The following is a 14,937-nucleotide window of genomic DNA, read 5'->3' as shown; positions in this document are numbered from 1 at the left end:
TGTTTGTAATAATGCACTATCGCTGAAGCAATGGATAATGTGCTTTTCATCTGTCTTTTATAACCTGCATTAACAAAGCTTGGCCCTATGATAGAACTGTGTACTCTGACATACTTGGATAGTGCAGTTTTTTTCAGTATGGCTACCATCACATAGCCTGATGGTTGCCAGCCTAAGAGACAGTACATGCACATGTAAAACTTTGGACTTTACGTTACTGATGATATTATAACTAAGAAAGTGCATATCATGCTGCATGGTTCAGGGCAACACAAGCATTGGAATAGTCAACAGCTATGTCCTTCCTTCACCTCTGTAGGAGGATATAAATAGTAGCTGACATAACCTCAATGACTTTTGTCCTGAAGTCGTTTAATATACTGAACATAGGAGAAGGTACTGCCAATTAATCAATGACTACCAAAAACCCAGCACTGTAATGAGTGCTGTGAAATATGCAAGAAAAGTAGAACTCCTGCTATTATAGCTGTTTGACGTTCAGTAAACATTTGGTGAATGAATGCAGTACAGCAACAACAACAAAAAGTTAAAGATCTTTTTAATTCCTCTCTGAATAAAGAAGAGCAATACTTTCCCTTAAAGGGCTCTTCTACCCAGACAATATTTAATTTTTGTTCTTGTTTGATAAAATACAACAGTCCCAGAATTTTAGTCAGTTTTTAAAAAGAAGATTCTAGATCATAGAAGCTTATTTTCACTAGAGAATATTCTTATTATTTATTATATCTTCCCAAAGAATTTTAAGAATCACTCTAATATTCTTTTTAGGTTTAAATGCTAAAGTAGGAGTTGGGGTATTTAAAATGAACTAGAATTTACATGCATCTAAATGGATGGATTTAAAACCATGGTGTCCCAGTTGGCTATTCTGCATGCTGCAAGGGGAGGAGCGTTGGGTCCAGAAGAATCCTGGCTACTTCAGCCACTAATCACCTGTATGACATTGAGCCCGCCATTTCACCTCTTGTGTCTCTTAGGTGTTAACGGAGGAGGTTGGACTAAATGGTCTTCTGGGTCGCTTTCTATCTCTGATGGTCTGTGAGTCTGCTGTTGAAATACATAATAGCATTCATTCTTCACTGGATTAAAACTGAACAGTGTGTAGTCTGAATCTCTACCTTGAAGCTAATTCTGACAGATACCAAACCATATTTGGATTATAAACAAACCTTGTCAATGATCTCTTCAATAATGACATTTTCATAAAATCATTTTACTTGCACAGTCTGCCTTCCTCCTTTTTCCATGTTATGTTTGGTTTTAAAATGGCGTAGGATTAGAATCCTACCTCTACCACTGACTTACTAGCTGGGGTAAGTGTGATTTGGGGTAGTTAACATTTCTGAGCTCATTTATCTCGTCTGCACAGTGGAACTAATTGTGTCTCCTTCAGAACTGTTTGGAGACTTACGTGTAATGGCACATGAAAAATTCCAGGCTCAGAACATGGCACACATTGGTTCCCCATAAAAGTTTCTGACTTTTCTTGAACATCTAGGCCTGATCCCCTTAATCTGTAAAATTCTCCAGTGAGCTCAGATTCTTGTTTTCTTTTACTAAACAGCAACAGCTCACTCAAACTATACAACAATCAGAGGTGAAACTATTTGGATTCTAGAATTAGCATATTTATTCTGTTAGATTGTATAAATTCATCAGGTATTTCTTGAATACCAACTCTATGCTGAAATACTTTCCATAGTTTAACTCATTTACTCCTAACAAAAGCCTATGAGGTTGGTATTTATCATTTTCATTCAAAAATATATCTCCCCTGAGGAAATTGAGTCACAGAGAGGTTGAATAACTTATTCAAGATCATACATTCATAAGTATGGAGCCCACATTTGAATGCATGTATTTTGTCACTCGGCCACATTTGCAAAGAGCCATTTTAATGATTTTTATTTTAAAATGCAAAATTCAGATGTTTAAAATGCAGAAGAATTAATGGCATTAAGGAGTTTCTTTTTTTCCAGCAAGTCTTTTAAATAACATTTCTAGGAAAAAAAAAGGAGAGGCAACAACTGTCAACTCCACTGACCTTGCTGAAATCTTACTAAGGCTTGATAATACATTAGGTTCTGATACATCCTCCCTGCAGCCCAAGAGAGGGGAGAAAGAGCAGTCAGGGGGGTTAGAGCCTAGGGGACCGAGCAGGCTCTATTTTCTGTCTCTACACTCTAGCCAGTGCCAACCAGTTTTTTTAAACTTAAATCCTTGTCTGCCCTAATAAATACAAAATATACTCTGCCTAAAGAAGAGCCTCTGCTAATAAAAGTGGCTTATGGTTCAGTAGGAAAGAAAAAAAAAACAGAGTGGGTGTCAGAAGAAGCTGAGGGGAAGGATGAAGAGAGGCCGGAGGGAATGGCGAGCTTTTCTCCTGACTGTCCTATGAATGTGTGAGTGGAAGTTGGGAGTGAATTTCATGAGAAAATATGGAACTTTGCCACCAAATTCTTTCCTCCAGAGCTAATATTCTCATGGGATATTAATATTAATACAAGGAAGAAGGCCCTGGTTGAAGAAAATGATTTTCCTTTTTCAGGGGCAGAGTGAAGTTTGAGTGTCAGAAAGTGGTAGTAGAGTACTAAGCATTGTATCATGAGCAAACAGGAAAACAAACTACAACCTGTAGAATTCTCTTTGGAAAGTTGAAAAAAGGAACCTAGTAATACCAGCCTAGTCAAGCACCCTTTTCCCGACCCAAGACCCTCTGAGCTTTCCAGGGTGTGTGGGCCTTTTGGTCCTGATCATTATTCCGGACTAACTAAGGTCATCAGAGTAGAAATCTGGTCAATCAATGTGAATGTTGTGACTGCATCATGCTTTAGATACATAGATAACACATTAGGTGGGAAGGGCATTTATATTTTATGAAGTTCATCATTTCACTATTATGAATTAATCTTTTTATGATTTCTCTGAATCATTCTTTTGGAGCATTCTGAAAGAGCTAAAAAAAAAAAAAAAAAAAAAAAAAGCTTTTTTTCAAGCAACTGACTTAATGGATAGCTGAATGTCCAGTTTCAAAAGCTTATAAAAGGCCTTATAAAAGGCCAAAAAATGTTAATATGGCCTTATAACTGTAACATAATTTTTCCAAGGTGGGAAAGGCAATAAATTACAAAATACCACACTAATGGAATATATGGTTTGTAATAAGAGCAGCTGTTATTTCACTAAGGTATATAATGTTTTAAGTCTTGGTTTTCTGTTTTGGAAGTATGTTAATTAGTTCAGTTGTTTTACTTAATTTATTACCATTCTCTATGTGTTTGTGATTCTTAATTGTATGATGTGGTTTATATTCACTGCTTTTATGTGATGGGAATGCCACAATGTGCCTTTGGTATTTTTATGCTTAAAAAATAAAAAAGTGAAATCACGAGGACTGCTCACAAACAGTTGTATATCCTTGACTAGATTCTTTAGCCATGTGTGTGCATAATAGCTTGCATGTGGGCAATTATCTGATCACTTACCGTGGGATAGTTTCCTGAACTGAGCTTCAATTTCAGTTACACTGGATGCAAGTGAGCAATACTAAAAGTATAAATAAGCCCCAAAATGAAAACTTTCCTTTTGGAAATGTTAAGCCAGGAACATATATCAATTAAAAAATAAGCTTCCATTATATGAGACTTGCCACATATTGGGAAATAAATACCAGAAAGCAGGTACCTTCAGGTGTATTTTAGGACAAACCTGTAACTCTTCTGATAATAAAGTAAATCTTCAGATGCTTTGAATATTAGAGACTTGAGGGGTTGCCATTAATTGCATTTTGGGGTTAAATTAGGATGAATGAGAAATGCTTTCTGGCCTCAACTCTTCTAGTTGGAAAACTTTCTGAAATGTATGAGTAGATTTTCTTAACCAGCAAGACAGTGAATTTTGTCGATGTACTTTTTTATGATTTAGACCTAGCATGCCGCAGGGACATAATTCTAATATCGATCCTCATTGTACAATACAATAAATAGGTAGAAATGAAGGCGATGAGACCATCTGTATTGCTGGACTCAAAGTAGCGGATAGTCAGTCACAATAGTACTCTTACAGACCAGCCCTGTGCAAATTGCTGAAGGGGGATAAAAATATAATTCTTTGCTGTAGGGGGGGTTGTTTTATACATTTTGGGGTGTTTAGCTACAAACATTTCTGGCCTCTTTTTAGAGAGGCAGAAATAATAACAGACATACTTCCTGTGAGTGTAATAGGAATTCAGAAAATGGAAAAATAACACAGGTCAAGGGAGATTTTGTAGAGGAGGTGGGTTATGAGCAGGATCTTGAAGGATATATAGTGTCGGCACGTCAGGTTAAAGAACTTGATGACTAAGGGGTTACTGTTTTTTAACCAAAAGGAGGCCATTGGTGACCTCGATGAGAAAAAATTCAGCAAGCTACATTACAACTATTGGATGAATCATAAGAAGTTTTAAAGACAAATTCCTCTTCTGACCCAGGCCTGGGCATAGCCTTAATACCCACCATACCGATAGAAGTGGACTTTAGGGGCTATGTGAACTTCTCCCCAATATGATTCACACATGACCTATACCATTCAGTGAGTTATTTCTCCTCCACTTTTTTCCTGATTCTTCTTTCTTCTCCTCCTCCTCCTCTTCTTTTATCTCTTGCTTGCATTCCGTTTCTTAATTTTTCTTTTTCTTTTTCTTCCACCTCCTTTTTCCCTTAGGTTAGACTAATAGAGGTCTGTGAGAAGAGAATCCACAGTCATGACGAGTATATTCGTTTCCTGTTGTTGCTGAAACAAATTACCACAAACCAGTGGCTTAAAACAACAGAAATGTATTGTCTCACAGTTCTTGAAGGCAGAAGTCCAAAATCCTTTTCACTGGACAGCAATCAAGGGCTGCACTTGCTTCAGAGGCTCAAAGGGAGAATCCATTCCTTGACCCTTCCTAGTTCTGGAGGATTCCTTGGCTTGTGACAACATCCCTCCAATCTCTGTCTCATGGTCACATGACCTTTTCCTCTTCCCAGTATATCAGATCTTTCTCTGCCTTTCTCTTATAAGAACACTCTTCTATGAAAATGAAAACGCTAGTTTGAAAAGATATATGCACCTCAATGTTCATAACAGCATTATTTACAATAGCCAAGATATGGAACCAGCATAAGTGTCCATCAACAGATGAATGGATAAAGAAGATGTGAGATAGATATATAATGGAATATTATTCAACCATAAAAAAGAACGAAATTCTGCCATTTGCAACAACGTGGATAGACCTAGGGAGTATTAGGCTTAGTGAAATAAGTCAGGCAGAAAAAGAAAAAGACAAATACTCTGTTATCACTTATATGTGGAATCTAAAAAGTAAAACAAACAAAGGTGTGAAACAAAACAGAGGAGAAACAGATATAGAGAACAAACTAGTGGTTACCAGTGTGGAGAGGGAGGAGGGGAGGGGCAAGATGGGGTATGGGATTAAGAGATACAAACTACTATGTATAAAATGGATAAGCAACAAGGATATATTGTACAGCACAGGGAAATATAGCTATTGTTTATAATTTTACATGCAGTATAATCTATAAAAATAGTGAACCACTATGTTGTACACCTAAAACTAATATAATATTGTAAATCACTATACTTCAGGGGAAAAAAATGACACTCATGATTACATTTAAGGCCCATTCAGATAATCCAAGATAAACTTCCCACCTCAAGATCCTGCAAAGGATCACATCTGCAAAGACCCTTTTTCCAAATAAGGTAATATTTACAGGTTCCAGGGATTAGGACCTGATATATTTGGGCACCATTATTCAACCCACTGTAATCAGGCTATTACAAAGAGTCCTCCCTTGACATATGGCAGACAACATTAAGTCCATCCTAAACACACATGAGCCTCTCTGGTGGATCTCACTTGCAAGCGTGAGAAAGGAGTCATACCTCTTCATGTGTCTTGTGTTCACTGGAACAGTGCTCTGTGTTTGAGCAATACCTCCCTGCTAATGACTGAAGAAGGAAAAGAGACCTCACTATAACTTTCCAGTTACCTGAGTACCAACCATTAAGTCCCGAATAATGAAGGTCAGGACCAAGGGTGTGTTCCTCATGGAGAGCTCCCTATTTTCTTCCTCAGACTTTGAAGCCTATTTTTTGTTTTTGGTAAGGAAAAGCCATCCCCTGGGCTTACTGGTTTCTGGTTCAAGTTGCCAACATACCCTCTTCAACTCACGCTGGAGGAGAAGTAGAGAAACACGCAGAGAGGATTGATAAGGAATTCTCCCAGCTAGAGATCCTGCTAAATTCACCTGAGACATTGAGACTGTGAGAAAAGAGATGCTTTGAGTCCTTCACATTTAGCTTTCTTTAATCCCATCACCCACAAAGTATCTGGGCGAGGATGAGGAGGGTGAAAATATAAATAAGGAGCATGAAAATTCGTGCCCACTTTCTTTCCTACCCCAGTATCCATTATTGGCAGACCATTTTCACTTGCAAGGTCTTACGGGAGAGGGAATCCGGATAAATTTGCAAACATTAATTTTTATGGTGTGGTCTCTAAAGCCCTTATGCATCCTTGTTCATTCACTCTCAGAATTCTTATTCAGTGAATTTTAGAATAATGATTCTAATGAGGAATATTACTCTTTTAAAAGAGCATTTTAAAATAACTCTAAGACATGCTGTTACATACAGTCCCATACAGTCAATAATTATTTTTACTTTTTCCAATGTTAGCTTACTGGATATTAAATGGGTTGTAGTTTCTGTAGGGATATTTTTGGGTTTCCAGCAATCTTTGCTTAGTGACCTCTTATGCCCCATGGGGAAATATCTCAGGATCTCTGTTGACCAGGGATGATTTTTCTCAGCTCAGTATTTTTCAACCTTGGCACTATTGATATTTTAGACTGGATAATTCTTTGTCATGGGGGTTGTCTTGTGTATATTAGAATGTTTAGCAGCATCCTGGCCTCTGCCCTCTAGATGCCATTTCCTTGCTGAGTTGTAACAACCAAAAATCTTCAACATTACCAAATGTTCCCTGGGGGACAAAATCACCCCTGGTTGAGAATTAGTGTTCTAACTCTATTAATTTGCTTGGTTAATAATTATAGCTAGCATTTATAGAGCACTTACTAAATGCCAGTCACTGTAATAAGCACTTCACTTGCATTAATAAATTCATACCTTACAAAATCTCACAAGGTAAGTTCCATCATTAACTCTATTTTACAGATAAGGAAACCGAGGCACGGAAGTGTTGAGCAACTGTGCTAAGATTACACAACGTTTAAAGAGTAGAGCCAGGATATTAACCAGAAGTTAGGATTTAGAATTCATGCTCTTAGGCATGATGGTACACCTGTGGTCCAGTGCTCATGAGAATATGTTGTTACAGATTTAAAAGCCTCTTCCTTTGCATCTATTTAAAGGTTGTAAATAAACTATAACAATGGATGAAAGGATTAGGAAGGCACTCATCTTGAGACTTTCACATAAGTTATTTCATTTAATATTCACTGTAGCCAATGGAGTAGATATTATCATATTCATTTTTTCTATGAGAGAACTTGGCACCAAAGAAGTAAGTAATTTTACCCAAGCTAGTATAATAACTGGCAGAAACTGAATTTGACCCAGTGCCTTCTGACTTCTAAGTCCATGTTCATTCTATTTTACTCTGATACTTTCCTTGGGTTTCAAAAAGATGGAGGGAGGGGCATTTTTAGGTTTTCCATATATATTTTTTGGTCCAACCTCTCTTCCTGTTCAAATTCCACATTACTTGGAGCTGATACTTGGAGATTTTGAGCTCTCACTTATCCTTCTCCAAAGCCTTCTGACAGAGTGTAATAAAAATATGCAGGCACAGGTGAGTGGGCGCGAGCATCCATAGACCTGGTGTGAGTCCTGGCTCTCCCACTTCACTGCTGCCTGACCCTGGGCAAATCATGTAACAACTGGGAGCTTCAGCTTCCTTATTCGTAAACATGGGGCTAATAATAATGCCAACTCTGCAGGGTAAAAATTAGAAATAATGTATCAAAACACTATTTTAGTTGGCACAATTTTGCTCCTTAAAATTACAAGTTATATATTTTGCCACTTTTCTTTTTTTCTCCCTTTCAGAGCACTTGCAATGTTTCCACCCCAGTTCCCCCCTACCCCCATCAAGGATATCTGGAGACCTCCTATTTAGAAATTCACTAAGACACATTCTTGATTAAAATGAAGGTATCTTGGGAGTAGACAGAACATTTGAAGTCTTTGTTAGCTAAACATACTTCTGAAGACTAGTTTGGGTACCTGGAATGGGGAGATGAAGACAAGGAGAAAGTGACTTCACAGATTTTTTTCAGAGAGACCAGATGAAAAAGATTATTATGAAAGATAGCATACCCTGACCTTTATCCACAGAGAGCAATGTTAAGAGCTTAATGAAAATTTTCATTTTTTATTGAAAACTTTATTTTTATTGAGGTATAATTGATAAATAACATTATATTCATTTCAAGTGTACAACAATGATTTGATAATTGTATATATTGAGAAATGATCACTACAGTAAGTCTACCTCTCACCACCTCTGTCTCCATCTAACCTTGCAAGGTGACCAGTTATTGCCCATATATAATTACAAAAATTGTTTTCCTTGTAGTAAGGACTTTTAAGTTCTACTCTCTTAGCAACTTTCAAATATACAATATAGGATTGTTAACTGTAGTCACCATGCTATACATTACATCCCTATGACTTTTTTTCTGGAATTTTTCTTAGCGACATTCTTCTAAATAATTCTAAGTATATATCTCACTGATGCCTCTTCTTCTTTAAAAAATGTTCAACTTTTTATACAATTTTAAAAGGTTACACTCCATTTGCAATTATTACAAAATATTGACTATATTCCCCGTGTTGTACAATGCATCCTTGTAGCCTATCTTACACCCAATAGTTTGGTTTTATAATAGTTTTATAACTGATTTATTTTATAACTGGAAATGTATACCTTTCTACCCCCTTTAAAAAATTTTCTTTTATCAAAGCCTTAATTGTGAGTTAGATAGGTGGGACTTGATGTAGAACTTATAGATGTATGAGAACACGCATGCACACACACACACACACACACACACACACACACACATTTCCCTTGCTACCCTAAAATAGAGCGTTCCTATGAAACCTTTAATAAACTGAAATGGCATAAAGCAAAGAAACGGTTATGTACCTTTTTTCATAAAAGCGAAAATCCTATTTGGATTTCTTCTGGTTAGGGAAGACAGGTACTAATGTAGGTCTTTTGTAAAAGCAGAGTTGCATAAAGCAAACTTTCCAAAAGCAGGTGGTACTTGTATATGTACAATTGGGGTGGAGGATGGAAGAAAGTACAAGAAATACTGAGGAATGTAATTCTCTAGGAAAATACTGTGAACTTCACAGCTCAAATATGTGGGGAGATATTAACAAAGTTCTTGTTACTTCTAAGTTGAGCAAAAAAAAGAAATTCCTATAGTTCATTGGAATAGTAACACATGTACTCAACTCAGTGGATTGAGACCTTGCAAGGTGACCAGTTACTCAAGGGAGATGTCATTTTATTATTAAAAAAAAAGTCGATGGAGAAGGTGTTCGTATCTAGTTGCCTTGCTGAGAATGTCGGTCACAGTCTAAAGAGATTCCAAAGGTAATGTGATAATATGGCAGGTCTACTCAAGGGCAACCAGTGGAAATGTTCTGAATCAAAAATAACTCAACATTTGAGAATTCTAAGAGGACATTCAGTACATCTCCATGTAGAGGAATTGGGGGGGAGGAATGCATTAGTTTGTTTCAAGATTTCAAGAGATTAAATTTAGTATGTTATAAATTTATTGTTGGAAATGTTAAATCTCATTACTAATTGAATTTCACTGAAATAAAGACTTGAGGGAAAGCTGATATTTATCTATTTGGCAGAAATCAGTTAAATTCAATTATACATGATTTTTTTTTAATGTTTTCACAGGCACTGTGTAGACCAAAGCTGTAAATTCAGTTAAATGTAGGTGATCATGCTGTCACATTCTGGTTATCAGAAATGGTCATAATGAAATTCAAAAATGGTATATTGGATATCTGCCCTTTCAGCAAATACCATTATAAGAGAAAAGACAACGCGTAGCTGAATGATTCCTAAGCTTCTCTTTTGCTTTCACTCAATAATGGGTATAATAAAATTTCATTCTAAGAAACGAACTTGGAAACTCCCTTGTCCCATTACCACAGAATTTGACCTGAATATTCGTTTTCTCAGTTAAGAAATGAAGATGGAATGACAAAGTTATTCCAGTTATTGCTCTTTGGAAATCACGTGTTCATTCTGTAGTATGGTGTGTGAAGCTAGGGATAAAGATTTTTTTCTTTTTTCAGAAAAATAACCCATAGCTTCAACTTTGTCAGAAGAAACTTTATAAAGAAAACTTTGTAAAGAAGAAAAATGAAAAAAGAACGTATTAGGAAAGGAAGATACTGTTAATCTGAGTAGGAATGACAAAGAGAAAAGCAGTAACGGGTTCATAATTTTTTGGAGGTGCTTGATTTGGAAGACGAGGTAGGGGTTCAAATACGGAACCTGAGTTTTCTTTCTAGCAGTGATATGCCAGTCGTGCTGATCATCCTTCTAAAACAGAACCATGTTGTGTTTTATAACCTGTGGGTGAAAAGAATAGATAACCTCCCTTAGCGTTTTAGAAGAGCCAAGACAAGCAGTGCAAAGGAGAGACAAGTCTTCAGGAAAAGGAGTTACAAGAAGCTCCTTCCCACTAACTGTCACTTTGGGTCACTGGAAATACACATGCGTGCCCAGGACATGCGTAGATGCTTTGGGGAAGTTGGAGACAATTAAACTTGAGTGTTGCTGAGTAGAGAACACTTCAAAGGCAAGGGGCAGTGAGAGAACCAGAAGCCAATCAGAGTGAAGAGGATGTTTGAACAGAAAGAGGGGGGGGCATATAAAGACTAAGTGTTTGGGGCTCCTCTCCCTCTCCACTGTCTCTGTTCTAGCCGACACCTGCCAATCTGGGCAGGTATTTACAACTCCAGCAGGACAAGAGGAGTCAGGTGAGTCCGAGATCAGCTAGACTGTGTTTACTTGCATACATTTTGTCCCTTCGCAGTTGCTCCGAGAGACTGGTTAAATTTTGAATCACAATGACTAGCATTCCCAACATATTCTATTTGTTTACTCTGAACCTGCTTAAGGAGTCTGTCATTGAACATGTGAGCTCACAAATGCACATTCAAGAAATGAGTAGAATATGTGGCTGTCACTGCTTCCCCTTGTTTTCTCTGCATGGGGAGAGGCTGGAATGACACTCAGGCCTCCATTTGTCAGATGGGGCTGGCGCTCTCTGCGGCCTATTTGGCAGGTACACCATGATACTAAATGAGACTGCATTTGGAGGCCTCCTTTGGAAGAAAGGCATATTATGGTTCAGTTCTAAGGTGGCAAACTTTGAATATATTGCTGCAGAATTCTTCTTTAGGAACTTTTTTTCTTGTAAGTATCAGAAAATAGAAATATTAGACTGGAGAAGAAATTCCAAATTATTTTTTATATATAATTGTTTAAAATATTTTTACTCTAATATGCATTTTTATTTACACAGTGATCAAATATTTTGAAGTGATGAAAGGAGCCTGTAATAGTGGAATTTCAGGCATCAGCCACAAGACTGGGGGTAGGGGAAATATTTTTTTTAAGTTAATTTTTATTGGAGTATAGTTGCTTTACAATGTTGTATTGGTTTCTGCTGTACAGCAAAGTGAATCAGTTATACGTATACATATTCCTTCCCATTTAGGTCACCACAGAGCATTGAGTAGAGGTCCCCGTGCTATACAGTAGGTTCTCATTAGTTATCTATTTTATACATAGTAGTGTATATATGTCAATCCCAATCTCCCAATTCATCCCACCCAGAAATTCCAACTTCTGAAAGACCTATATCCCAGTCGTGAGCATTTTTTAATGCCTGGAGACCCTTTTGGAGTGATGCTTTGGTTAAGCAATGAGGCCAAGCACACCAGTAGAACGAAATATGAAAGTGATAGTCAGTGACCAGCTCTTGCTTTTTTGTTTCCATGCCATCTGTACAGAGATTTCTAACCCATTTTATTATATGTTATCATTTCTTAAAAGACTGGGACATGGGGGGAGAATCTCCAATGCCATTCTTTGCTAGTTCCAATGTTAACCTAGTGATTTTACTCTGAGACTTTCAGTTTGAGTTAGATGACCATCAATACTAATCTGTCCAATAAAAATACAGTCTAATATATTCATTGTTCGTGTTAAGGACTAAGGCCATAAAACGCAATGCTTTACTTTTGCATTTTTTTAAAAAAGATCAAAGGGAATTGATGGATGGTTTCAAATAGAATGGTATTGCCTGAGCTGATGAATCAAAGTTGTTTGTATTACCCTCCACCTCATGAAATTAATTCCTAATTTATTTACCTGTATATAAAAAGGAATGTAGCTCACTTAAAACTAACAGGTGGTGTGGGACTAGGAAAAGGAAAGATTAGTCATTCTTATTCTTATCATCTCACGATTCAAGATGATCACTAAGGAAAAAAGTTCAAAAGAATGTTACAATAACAGTCCTGCTGAATTTAGGGTACAAGCCTAATGTGTGCCTTGTATTCCACTATGGGAACTTGACACCTCTCAGATGTTACTTCCAGAGAACTCTGGCAGAGTTGGCTTATTAACTTTATCACCCAGGGAGACAGTGACAGAGTAATGGGATATGGGTAACATTGTATGGTTAGATGTAGGTCATTATTAAAATTCTAACTTTTATTTGTGGGGGACAGTTCACAAGTGTTCAGTAAACTATTAGTAATCTGTTATTACTAATAAGGGAACGAAAGTCCCCTAATCTGCTTTGCTTTTAGCCATCAATGAAGAGCAGGAGGGCTCCACTAAAAAATGCTTCTCAGATGTCATCTGCATGGACTTTGTTTTGTTTTAAAGCGTCTCATTGCACCTTTACATTGTGTGTTAACCTATAACTTCCTTGACTAATTTTAGAAGCAGCCGGGAAATAAATCCTAAATAGTAAAACTTTTCAATTTAGCTGATGTGTATATCTTTATAATACACGTGTATATATGTGTTCATATGTATATATATGAACACATTTATAGGTGGCTTTATATTGTTAATGATGCTTTCCTTACATAACACACACATACATACATACATATGTATATATATATACTATTGTGTATTTGTATAAAGATTTTTATTTTCCAAAATGCTTCTTATAGATGATCTTTTTCTGAACTTCATAATTACCCAGCACACAGGTTAAATGACCTGCCCAAATTCACACTTAGTAAGTAGGAAAGCCAGGGCTAGCAATGAAGTTTCCTGATTCCTAGCCAAGGGTTCTTTCCACTACAACAGCTGTCACTGGTTATTGGGAAGCCGAGGGGAAGAAACTGATTTAACTTCTCTGAAGTTGAGAATTATTGATAGTGACTGAAATATCAGCAGTACAGTTACTTTCCAAAGTCAGTTGATCTAAGACAGTCCTATGTGTGATTGAGTTAAGTTACGTAAGTGGCCGCGTATGATAATTTTGATGCGTCCTGGCTATATTATGCTATATTCCACCATCATGTGGTGCTCTAATTCTTTTATGTTAACTATCTTTTAACTTTATTTTTAACAAACCATCTCATAGCTATTCATTACACTAGTAATAAAAATACTGATGCAAGGTACCCTATTACTGAAGGTATACAAAACTAGAGTCTTGAATCATACAATAAAATTCTATTTCCAATATTGTCCTTTAGTCAACAAAAATTTTTTAATGGAAATCAGTGATTATGGTATACAAAATTGACACTATTGTTTCAAGGTTAAAATTTGATGAACCATTTTTTTTAGATATTCTCTTTTGAGACACCCAGTCCTTTATTTAATTTATGGTTAAGCTTCATAGAGATAGGGCAAGTTGAAAGGTCTTTAGTTTTTTCAACCGGCACTCGCTGGCAGGATTAGTAAAAGAAATGGGAAACCGCTACTTCATTACAAACAACAGCATACTCATAATCAAAACCAACCAAATTGACAAGTATTCCCCATTAGAACTCAAAATACTGTTAGCACATAAGGAGTGATGGAAAAGCCCTTGTAGTATCCTTGGTGTAATAATGAGTATTCAGAAAGTTCAGCCTGACACTTTGGGCTTTTATATTTAAAAATCTGTTTGTCCCATAAAGTCTTAAGGGCAATTTTCACAATTGAAACAATTTTTTTTTTCTTGTAAAACAAGGTAAGACCCTGCATTCCATGGGGTAGAGGTTGAGATGCTCTAACCCTCCCTCCCAAAAATGTTTTAAAAACAAAGAAAACCCAAATGTAGTGGCTTACGTAGATAGAAATGTATTTCTCACATTACGGTCCCTCTGGTCCAGGTGGTGAAGGTCATTAAACAACACAGGTTTCTTCCTTCCCTGATGTGCTCATCAGCATTACCAAAGCTGGGTTTCTACCACGTCTGTGCTACAGCCCATAGAAGAAGGGAATAGGAGAGAGTCCAGGGCAAGTGTCTTTAAGGAGATGACCCAGAAATGAAAGATATCAATTCTCCTCTCTCATTGCCCAGAACTTTAGCACATGAACTTACTTAGCTTCAAGGGATGCTGGGAAATGTAGTCTGTAGCTGGGAGACCATGTTTCTAAAAGATGGGATGGAGGAGGAAGGGTGGAGGGGTGGTCTCATCTATTAAAAGAAGGTGGAGAAGGAAAGATACTGGAGGCCATATACCAGTATCTGTCACAGCCACGATATACAAAGTAAAATGCATTTATTCAAGCAGGAATAGTATCCGCAGTGAATCGTCAAAGGCATTCAAACA

At 36.9% G+C, this 14,937-nt stretch overlaps 1 long non-coding RNA gene across 2 annotated transcripts in view; it reads right to left on the bottom strand.

The window, feature by feature from the left end:
• Positions 1-14,629, bottom strand: part of LOC132360719 (uncharacterized) — a 75,822-nt gene extending 61,193 nt beyond the window's left edge. Inside the window, exon 1 of one of the 2 annotated variants that reach the window (XR_009501164.1) lies at positions 14,450-14,629. This is a non-coding gene — a long non-coding RNA (uncharacterized LOC132360719). The remainder of the gene's footprint in view (positions 1-14,449) is intronic. The other variant, XR_009501165.1, reaches the window with a different exon arrangement.
• Positions 14,630-14,937: the final 308 nt, after the last annotated feature.

This window comes from Balaenoptera ricei, chromosome 2 (assembly GCF_028023285.1).
Source record: "Balaenoptera ricei isolate mBalRic1 chromosome 2, mBalRic1.hap2, whole genome shotgun sequence".
In the NCBI taxonomy this organism is placed as follows: domain Eukaryota; kingdom Metazoa; phylum Chordata; class Mammalia; order Artiodactyla; family Balaenopteridae; genus Balaenoptera; species Balaenoptera ricei.
Note: the sequence above shows the minus strand (reverse complement) of the source record. Positions and strands in the feature narration are given on the sequence as shown.